The sequence below is a fragment of the Dicentrarchus labrax genome, unplaced genomic scaffold (genome assembly GCF_905237075.1).
Source record: "Dicentrarchus labrax unplaced genomic scaffold, dlabrax2021, whole genome shotgun sequence".
Lineage (NCBI taxonomy): Eukaryota > Metazoa > Chordata > Actinopteri > Moronidae > Dicentrarchus > Dicentrarchus labrax.
The window spans coordinates 7,859,835-7,871,884 of record NW_026136704.1 but is presented as its reverse complement, the minus strand read 5'-3'; positions in this window follow the sequence as shown (position 1 = coordinate 7,871,884).

Genomic DNA, 12,050 nt, shown 5'->3' with positions numbered 1-12,050 from the left:
ATTTAACTAAAGTTAAATTATTTAAATATGTCTGAATCTCAAACTCTATTTAGTCTAATATCATCATGAATAAAATCTACTCTATTTGGAGCTCACCATCACTCACAGTATGAACTCATTCACTCATAATAACTGTTACAACCATCGCGTGGAGAGCACAATGTAGAACCAAATAACACCAGTAACAAGAATGCACATAGAATGCCACCCAGTGCAGGGGTAGGTGACCTTTGCAATCATAAGACAGATAAAAATCCATTTCAATTTGAGGCTTATAATGCTAACGTCTCATCATCAAGCATACCAGTAAGGTGATGAAAGCAAACGAATCTGTCCAAGCACTATTACATTGTTTATTTTCCTCTGAGACTTTCTTTTTTTGGATTTGGAATCCATGGCTAGCCTAGTTATGGAGTCTCGAGACTACTGAGGTTTGCTAAAATATATGCACCAGTTCAGGACGTGACATATGACTCACATTTTTTGATGAAATGTTAACGTGTGTAATGACTACACAGTTTTGCAATTGGAGGATGTAATAATTATATTAGGCCTACAATATTGATAAATGAAAATGTGAGTTTCAACTCTACACATTATTTCAAAATAAGAGTAAATAATCAAGATCACTTCATCCAGGATTAGTAAATCAAGCAGGATCATTTTATCTTGATGACAGCATGCTAGCCTGGATTAGTTGAGCCATGTTTGAAGAACTGGACCCTGTGCTGGTCCGGTCGATAAGCATTTCTATAGAGGTCAGGGAAGGGACATAGCAGTACAGTATAACAGTATGACAGTACAGTCAGATCTGTGCACAGAAACATTCTGTAAATAAATGGCAAAAAATAATTTTAGACATTTACATGCCCTAAGCAAAGGTTATCTATGAAATTGAAGTTTGGAATATATATGTAGAGATTTATTCAAGTTGTGTTGTATTTATTTGTTCAAACTGGTTGGTATGATTGTGGACAGGAAAATGTATTTGGAAAACTTATTTTTAATTCTGGATTTTGAAACACGCTTATTTGACACTAATTTCTCTCCTTATACTTCAGGCTTCAGGAATACATTTTACATTCAAAGTGTTTCGTCTGTTAAAATAAAAAAGCTGCAGGCCACAGAAAACAAGAGATGGTGACAGGAAGGAGGAGGGTGGCTGTGGCAGAGGAGAGGAACCGCTCACCCAAAGGGGCTTTCCTAAATGTGTGTGTGACAGAATCAAAGATGGAGACCATCAGGGCTGAGTGTGTGTTTGCCTCCGAGTCCAAAACTCTGCTCTGTCATGTCTGCAGCCCTGATCAGAGGAAACTTGTCACTACCTTGTCACTTCCACCGTATGTCATAGCCCTAACCCCCAGGCACGCCACCGGGATACACACACACACTTTATCACTTATAATTTCTGCCGCACTTTCCATTTCATCTCCCTCCCTGCATCTTCAGATCCACTTAATTTTACATGACACACAGATTGCCAGAGTCATCAGATGGATCAGAGGGAGAGATGGAGGGGGGGGAGGCTGGTGGGGTGTCAAGTAGAATTTAGTTAAGGTTTTTTCGGAGGCCAAACAGACCCCTGGCTTTTCCCACAAATCATGTTTGCATTCCAATATGCAGAATGTGAGTGTGCACATTGAGATTACAGTGCAAGGGCATTTAAAGAGTTCAGCACAGCAGTCGTAGTCTGATTGCTAAAGCGTCCAAAGCACTTCTTCCCTGCTGTGATTGTACGGCTACTGTATGTTTTTAGAAGCGTGGCACTAAGCATGCTCTGAGCTGAGTGTGTGTACATGTGTTTTGTGCTCCTTATTGACAACAATTCCACAGGAAAGTGCGCTAAGTGAGCTAAAGTGAAGGCAAATCATTTTTCTTCATGAATATGAGCTCAGTGTGTGTGTGTGTGTGTTGCTCAGCCAGTGGGCACCTCATTGTGTATTGCACTGGTACCCTAACCTTTTTACTTAAGGGATCCCTTTTCCATCATTTACTGATGACTGAATAGATCAATGGCCGAACACCAGGGACAAAAAAAACACTGAATTTGTTTTAAAAAAGAAGCCTTTTAAGTCTGTATGATTGTTAAAAAAATTGCGAAACACATAATACAGACATAGAATTTCTAAAAAGTTCCCTAAACAGAAAATATATTCATCCAAGTGCCATCGTTTTACACAAACGTCTTTGAGTTCACTGTTTGGGTTCATTGTACAGTTTTGAATGTAATATGAAATCTGTCACTTAGTCTTAAAGATAGGAAAGGGTCTCTTAAGGAACAAGGTCGGGATCTACTGGTGTATTGCTCTGACATACATTATAAATAGTGTGAAACCTGTGTGGGGTTTTTTAGGTAAATATTTTGAATCAGCCATCACTTTCTTACAGAAGGTATTCAGTGTTTGACCTGCAGTGCTGTAGACCGGACTCGAGATGTGTTTTCTGCTGTCTTGCCCATGGCCATTGGTCTTGGCAAATATTTCAAACTCCATCCAGAACAGACACTCACAAAGGCAAATGCATTCTTCTTTTCTGTCTCTGTCTTTCTCATTTGGTCTTGATTTGGACTCAAACCTCTTTGGTCTCAACTTGTCTTGGACTCAAGACATTTGTAATAAATTGTGTTTTACATTTTAGATGGGATTGAACATAGTACTGAGATATTCTACTTCTTAAACCTGTTGAATACATTGAGCATTAACCTCATCAGACCTGCCCCCCATCAACGCTCACCCTCCAATCTTTTCCTACAGAAAAGCCCTGATTTACCAAACTAAAACTTATTGTAGCAGGACACTAAAACTTTTCATCAACACCCAGTCTAATAGTGGTATCATTCATGCCAGAGTAGCAACACTGACAGCACTATTCTTCCAAATGTAACACACACTCTTCACAGACACTTCTGTCTGGCTGTGTTGTGTCTAAGCGGGAAACTTTATAAGCTGTTTAAACTCAAACAGCCAACATCTCACCAGGTTGTGCGTGCAGTTGTTTGAATAAGGGAATTGAATTAGAGTAGAGCGTAAAAACGCAAATCTGCAATGTTTATCCACCCTTTGCAAACTAAGGGAAAAAAGTGGATGTACTGAACATCATTTGAGATGACTTCAAACCTGTGATGTATCCTCTGGATGTGGGTTTCATATACTGGACTGTTGGGGGGAGCATGAAATGACTAGTTTATAAGAGACTATTAAATGTAGGGCTTAGAGAGTTATGGTGTAATGAATTAAATTGATATAGAGTGCATAGGAGAATGTAGGAAATGCATAGGAAATACTGTTTAAATATCAAGCTATGGATTCTATAGACCCTGATGGTGATGACGAACATTGAAGTGGAAGCTCTGGATGGATGTGACATGCAGAGTTCATTAGATCGACCTGCAGCTGGACACGCTGGGTCTGGGTGGAGATGTGTTCCACCAGTGGAGCACTGAAATGACATCTGATGGGGAGTCAAGAAAGGTTTTAATTCTGATAGCAACAAGATTATTGGTTACCAGAGCTCAAGGCCATATCCAATTGATTGAAGTGAACAGGGGAAATGCCCACAGAAGGCTGATTGAGCTGGAGGCACAAAACGAACAAAGAAAAGCATTAATCAGAGAGAAATTCACACCACAGGAGGGTCTGGTAAAATTATTTTTCTTTTAGCTCTAGGTGTAATTACCGCTAAGCCTCATGGCTAACAGCGACAAGGCCATACACAAGAAACACAAGAAAGGACTGAATGGTCGGCCCTCTCCAGTCCTCTTCTCAGATTAACAACCGTGCATCGAGCTCAGTTTGTTTCAGTATTTTAAACAAACAGTTGAATTTTTAAACTAAACTAAGTAACATTCAGTGATGAGGGTTATAATTCATTGTCCATCATGTGCTCCACAAAAGGAGTTACATTTGCAGCAGCACACCACTCTTCTGTACTCGCACTCCCCCAGTGTCTGCCCTTATTGGCTTATATTACATTAGACCCACCCTCTTGCGATTGACAACCAATCAAAATGATAACTGACAGCTTGTGATTGTGACGCATAGAGGGAGTCTTCTTGATTAAACTTTTCCGAAGTTTCATACATGCTCTTTAAAATAGTGTAGCCCTGCTGTAAATACCAGTTTAATGAAGAAAAGTGGCCAGGTGCCCTATAGCTCACCAGGTAGAGCTGGTCCCCCATGTACAAAGGCTCAGTTCTTGCTGCATTGGCCAGGGTTCAAATCTGACCTGTGGCCCTTTGCTGTGTGTCATCCTCTCTCTCTCTATCCCCTTTCCTGTCTATCTTCAGCTGTCCTATCCAATAAAGGGGAAAAAGCCCCCTAAAATAAGAAAAGTGACCATAAATGAAATCAACGCAGCGTGTGTATGGGCAAACTCCTGATAAAATACAGTGTCCCATCACAATAGCGTATCAATAATCTAAGCTTTTTTGTATTCTAACTTATTTTAATTCATTTGAGACTGTAGTAAGAGCAATCCTGTTTTTTAGAAATTACATTAATATACAGCTAATTTGCAATAACAAATGCTAAAAAAAAACATAATGCCACTTGAATCTAGTATTTCATCAACATCTCATCTCAACATCTCTCGTATTTCATCTAAGAGTCTACAGCCATGCTAGTGGCTCTGAAGGGCTGTACACCAGTGCTTTGAGCTAAATGACACTGTTATATTATTATTATTTTACTGTAACTCATCCTTTTTGTAAACGTTTGTGGTTGGGAAATACTGTGATCTTAACAAAGTCATGAGTGAAAGCTGGAAGACTCACTGTGTTTCCTTTATTAACAGTTTTTTAACCAAAGTGCTTTTGTTGCTTGAACTTCACCACATGTTCTGTTGCTCCCACCTTAAGCACTTTGTTTTCAACTCACAGTAGATGCATTTAAAGCAGAGATCTCAAACTGCTGGCCCTCCATCCCCCTCCCTCTGGCATGCAACATGATTTTCTAGTTGTTTCATATCAATTAAAACTAGCCCTTCATATACAATTAAAATAAAAACACAATTCTATTTTAAAAAATTTATTTCGTTTGATGTAAAATAAAAGCAGAGGTCAAAGGTGACAGCAAATGCGGGCAAACAGAAGAGAGCAGGCTTTGGGCCTTCATTTGTTATTTGGCTGCAAACAACAAAGATGATATAAACTGATGATATGAAAATGTATAGAAACTACTGTTTTCATTTGTTTGTCAAGTATGATGTTAGAAATGGAAATCTTTTCTTTCTTGTAGTACTTGAATGCTGAAGTGGCCCTCCAGATGACAACACAGTGGCCCCAAGCCAGTTTCAGTTGGAGACCCATGATTTAAAGGCCCCCTAATGCAACCATAACAAACATATAACAAACTATGAAATACATCAATAAAGCTGGCATGTATGCACACAATCTCAAATTAGCATAGTTTCACAGTGTCAGCAGTGTGTGTGTCGAGTCACACTGCGCTCCATGTTGAGTTTCCCATCGTGCTTTTGAATATGTATGGAGGATGTGCTTGCAGAGCCACAGGTGGAGGAGCATTCCTTATTGCATATTCTGTTTTATGTTTGACCTACGCTGCAGTGCGATATTCATTCATATCCACACACAGGTTGGACAGGATGAGGTGCATAAAGATGGTGACCTACTGGCTGAATGCCATTACATTTTCAGTTCATTGTCCCACCATGCAACATTTGCTTTTTGTTTGTATGTTTTGGGGGGTGAGGAGATGCGTGTCGGATGAGAGGAGATGGGAAGAACAAAAATCACATGGACGGAACCAATACCGTTTAGGAAAGTGTGCGCATCTCCACTATTTTTGGTGTATCGGCACAGAAAGGTCTCATTCCGGTTTATCCCTGGCCTTGTTTCAAGTTTAGAGGTAGCAGTGGGAATGCTTTCTGAGGTTGAGCTCAGATAAAGCTCCTAAGGTGTGTATGTGTGTGTGTGTGTGTGTGTGTGTGTGTGTGTGTGTGTGTGTGTGTGTGTGTGTGTGTGTGGAAATGTGAAGTTGTGTGTCCTTGCTGATTGTATTCAGGACCATTGTGAAAGGCAGTGTGTCCCTGAGTAGTGGAAATGAATTGGTGCTGTTGCCTTGGCAGATTCTACATTAATTCCATGTAATTGAAACAGGCTGAGTAAACATACTGTGTGTTGAGTGTGTTTGAGTGTGAGTTGGCAACCTACAATAGCCCTCCTCTCTATCACTCTCATTTTAACATCTGTTTTCCCAATGTTTTCCTCTCATCCACTCTCCATTTATCCACCGAGCTGCACGCTCCTTTCCCCTCATTTACTACCTGCCCTGGTGCTCAAAATTAATCTCCAGATTTCCTCTTATTTCTTCACCTTTTGTTCTCCAACACTTTCTCCTCTCAGCTGCCTTTTATAAAAGATGCTACGTGTTGCATTTTGACATTAATAAATCAGCGCTGCATTGATTTTGGGGCATTAGGTAAATAACTAAACAAATGAGACCATCATTTAGAAGATTTAGCAGCCCTTGCAGGCCCTCTACACTCCATTAATTAGCTATGGTAGCAACAAGACTCTATGGATGGCAATGTCTGTTGGTTGGTTCACCACTTTGGCCCAGACTGAAATATCTTAACCATTATTGGATGGATTGCAGTAAAATATTGTACAGACATTTGTGATCCCCTGATGATGAAGCCTAAAGACTTTGATGATCCTCTGAATTTTCCTCTATAGTCAAAATGAGATAGACACTTGTGTTTATAGTGACGTGTCTCAATGGTTTGTCTCCAAGCCATTACAGACACATGTTTAGCAGAAGAGCATTATTATTTTAAGTAAAACATACTAAAAATATAATTCCAGTTGATTCAAAAGTATAGTTTTGGCAATCAACTCTTACTCACCAAAGTCTGAGATCTGTCTAAACATGGATATCAAAACAACAAAATAAGAACACAAAACACAAGCAGCTAGATGATCACAAAGGTTGTAAAGAAGCCAAGAGTTTAGCCAGATTATCTAAATCAAATTACTAAACTAAATTTATATGGAGGTCAAAGCTGAATGACGATCACCAAAGTTTTTATAATTAATCCAGAGGGAAACATAAATGTGTGCCCCAAATTTCATAGCAATCCATCCAATAGTTATTGAGACATTTCATTCAAAACCACAAATGTTAACCGGCGATTACTACAGTCAGAGGAATTCATCACGTGGAAACCATGAATTAAATTAACACAGATAGCATGACTGTGTATGTGATAGTTTACGTTTGTACATAACACTTCACAGCTATGATGTGGAATAAGCATTAGCCTACCCATATTTAAAGGTCAAGTGTGTACATTTAGGAGGATCTATTGGCAGAGTCCGCCATGTTGGACTGCCATTTTTCGACAGTAGCCCAGAACAGACAAACCAAACACTGGCCCTAAAAATGGGCCTTTCGTGTTTTTTGCATTTTTGTGGCCACCATAGTTGGTCCTACACATGTGGACTGGCACAGTGAGGCAAGGGTGTTGTAATCCGCAACTACACCTTTAAATGGCAGTGCAGAACAGTCCAGCAGATATTAGAGAGATTTAGTTTCTCAGCAGAACAGCCTCTCCAGTCTGTCTAACACAACGAGACAAGAGAGAGGTGGAATCTGAGATAACGTGAGAAAAGTGCACGTCATTGTTTGCCTCAGAAACATGCTGATTTACTTACTGGAACATTACAGTTTCATCTTATCTTGTATCTTCCATAAAAACTCAAGTTTTTCTATGGCTCACCACAGTAACAACTGAATAATCTTCTACCTATTGAGCTCTATAAGAGAGCTGACCACACAACTGAGCCATTGTATCTAATGCTCCTTATCATTCTGCTTAAACAATATTAAGAAAAAGCACACTACTGCTCATTTCATCGTCAGTAATCAGAGCAGTGACCCAAAAGAAGAAGAAAAGGAGGCGAGAGATCTCATCTGCTCTGTTCTACTTAAGTCTCGCTGCTTGTCATTATCTGTCCACCTCTTATTTCACCTACTGTCACCTCCTGCCTTCTCCCCTCCTTCGGCCCGCCACTCAACCCAGAGATGTAATCACATCTATTCAGTGATGAAGATGAAATTGCCCCCTCCATCCACCTCCTCCTCCACCCACTCCCACTGGTTGAATCTGGTCCTTCCTTTTGTTGTTGAAGGAACAAACAAATTATGTCTTCTTACACAGTCAAGGCGGGAGTGATCAGTTGAATGGAATCAGACAGAGAGCAGAAGGAGCAGGACGAGAGGACTGTGGCTCAGTGAAATTAGCAAGGTAAATGGTTATAAGTGTTTATCTTTGTGTGTGTTTACAGCAGCAATTAGTGCATTATGCTGTGGGTAAAATGCTCAGGCCAGCCATGCAGAGGAAATGGACAAGTAATGGAGTGTTACCTACGCCAAAGCACACCCACAGGGTTCATTTAACACTCACAAACACAAACACACATACATGGTTGTGGGTGCATCCACTAAACACAGAAACAAAATGTCACCAAGGCTAATTGCAAGTGTTTTACTTAAATGATCATTGGTCTGTGTGATTAATCAGATTTCAGAAGTTGAAAGGCAACTTAAAGTCATGTAAATTAGTGCAGGTGCTGTTAAAAGTCCATCAAGGTTTCTATAACTGTGAAGCAGTGAAGTCAGGGTCAATGAAAAGACTAACACTCAAACATTCTTAGGGCAGGGAACTGGTTCCCAGTGAGCCCACTCAAGCCACAAATAGATGTGCTAATGGCTCTTTAAGGTGCCTGGATAAAAATGTATTAATAACCTTTGCTTCCTATTATGTGCTAACTCTTTTAAACTGTGTATTTTTCTCCTTAATTATACTTCTATAATATAATTTTCACACAGATAATCGAAAGAAAAATATACAAAAAGTATCCAAATCAATGATTCAACAAAGTCATTATCCAAATACTGGTGTGGAAAACATGTTTTGAAGAATAGATTTAAGGCTTTTGATTTTTTTCTGGCACTCCAACAAATACAATTCACTGTGTTTCAGGGAGGAAAGTTAATGATGTTGTTTTGGCTTTAGTAACCCTCACTGGTTGGCATGGTTGGATTAACCAGTTAGTGGGCCCTGGGCAAAGATATGTTGTAGGCCCCCCATAACCCCACACGTATCACGCTGTGTGCATTGTGTATTGTATGTACCCTGTTGCCTTAAAATTCCCATTAAGCACAGTGCAAACATTTCTTTTTGTCAGTTATGTAAAGAATAATGCCCGACCAAGTGTCCATTCCTGACATTAACCCGCTTGAACCAGAAAAAAAAGACCATTCATTTATATTTTGATGCTGCAAACATTATTGAAAAGTTTGGATTCTCATTCAGTGGGACGCTGTCATTGAATAAGTGATATTCTCTCGCACTCACTTGTGATTTCATTCACGTCAGGACTCATTCAGTCCCAAATTTAGAAGTCATCATGGTCACTTTCTCCTCACTAAAAAATACAAAGTGAAATAATCACTCATCAGCTGCATATCAAACCTAGAAATGGCACAGTGTTAAGGTGATGGATGAAGTGGTCGCTTGTTGAAAAATGCGAGGTTGGAATATAGAGAGGCAGTGTTTGTTTGTTTGTTTGTTGAGGTAACCGCAGAGGTAGACTGATGTCCCCTGACACTTTTAACTGCTTAGTGTGTTCTTTAGCCCCTGTGGAAAATGGTACTGTCGTATAAAAGTCAGTCGTGCACGGCAGGGTTTATACTGGAAAGATGAAGAAAAAGAATTGGACATAACCGAATAGAGGGAAGAGAGGGGTGGGGGTGGGGAAGCAATGACTGGGACACAGTGATCTGGGCAGAGGAGTTGAGGAGCAGGAGGAAATGAGATAGGACATCTTCATTTAGTTTTAACATCTGCCTAACTCTGCAGTGCAACCTGCTCTCTTCAGGCAGACAGCAGCCGCCTCAGCTTCTCACACGAACAGATGGATTTAGACTTTTAGACTCAGACGCTTGGCAATATTCGCTGCCTCAGGTGAGATTTTAGAATTTGGTATTGAATCAAGCGTATCAAATCGGTCTTGGGATATGAAAAGTCGATGTGTAAATGGGATTTTCTTTTTTAATTAGTCAATCCACTGCCATATTTCAGGGCCCCACCTGTAGGGTTTGTGCCTCGAGGCTGTGAATTGTGTATATTTCTCAATTAACTGTCATGAAAAGAGGTAGAATGACGGAGAAAGAGCAGACATAACAGGAGGAGGGCTGTGACAGCAGCCAAACCCGCACTGTCGCATTGTGCTTCTGCAACTCTCACCCACTCTGTGTATCTGTCAGTTAGCACACAGTGTTCATATTTAGCTGTAAGTTTGAATGACTGAATGAATTATGTGTGCTTGTGTGTGGTATGATGGTGTGATCATATTCACCTGCTCAAGCATCTGTCCTAGACACCAACAGGTAAGTTTGATAAGTAGGTGGAAGTTGATAAACACTGATCGATTGGTACCACCGACCACGCAGATGCACCCGCTGATGTCACACACAAAAGTCGAGGATGAGTTGTACTAAAAATGAGTTTTATGCTGGCTGCACACATCTCATTCAGTCTACTTGATCAGAGTGTGTAATTGTGCTTCACACTTTTTTTAAATTCATATCAGTCCTGCTGCCTTCAGGTGACTGCAGGGATTTAGAAGAGGAACATTTTCACACAGCAAATAAGCAGTTGTGGATAACAGAGATTTGTAAGAATCACTTATTTATATTAACAACGGATTAAATGATTATGTATGAAATTAAACTACTATAGTGTAGTGACAAACCAATAGCAAATTATTACCAAACTCTGCAGTTCCTCTCAGTTTTGTGAAACATTTTTGAATGTTACAACTCATTGTTTTGGTTTTTGGCCCACTTTACTGTTTTTATTTGTGCTCTTATAAACCTTGTTTCCAGCTGTTTCCAATAGCTGTTTTCGACAAATAGGTTATATATGATAACCACTGTATACTACCTCCCTGGCATCAACAGACAGACCGATAAAGTTAGCAACTACCTGGTGAACAGAGTAGAGCCATTAGCTACTAAAGAGTCAAATATTTCCCCTGAGGAGTTGGTGGAGACAAAAAAAACAACAAATATAAAGATGGACGACATGACAGCTCTCCAAAAGTGAAGCCAAAACATCTTGATCGCCCTCTGGTGGCTGACTGCAGTATAGGTCATAAAGCCTGTTGGCTCCATGTTAGTTGTACAGTATGTTCAAGTGTGAACATACATCAGCCTTGCTCACGATTGAGTCGGCCAGGCATATGGGAGGGACTTCAATCACAGCTGTGCAGACTCTGGCTCAGAGTGCCGAAAGATGGCAGCAGAAATATCTGCAATATTTTTGTACAGTGAGAGGAAATGGACACGCAACAGCCATCTTTTATATGTCGATGTAGATCAATACAGAGCTAAAAGGAGAGTGGATTTTGTGCTTACATTTGGCTGTGGCCACTGGATGTCTGAAAATAAATTTGGTTCTAATATGTCATAACATGTCAATGTTTATGCTTGTTTAGCTGCCCCAAAGCCTTTATTGGAAAAAAGTCACTGAATGCTACTTTGATTTATTAATCTTTAGTTTAGCATAACACCTGCCTTTCTGGCATTTTTTATTTTATCACATTAAAGGTACATTTCTGATGTGAATCTAAACTCTAAACGTGGTTTCAAAATGTATTAAGTATTTTTTCACATTACACAGTAAAATTGTGTAACTGATGAGTATTTTTCATTTCTTTCAGATCCATGCTCAGCACAACATAAAGACCTACTTTTTACCAACACCTCTTCTTGTAGCATGTTATTTGCTCCCATCTTATTGCGCTTCTCATTCCACCTTTGTACAATGCACAAGAATATATGCCTTTTCTTTTTCGCTAGTATTTGCACACCCAAATACTTTATTTTGAGAAATCTTCCAGCACATACAATAGAAACTGATCTATCTAAGACCTCTGGATTGTTTTGAACAAATACAACCAAAAAGTGGTCACAACAAATGCCTACAAAAAATGTGTCCTTAAAAGATAAAATGAGGATCAGCTT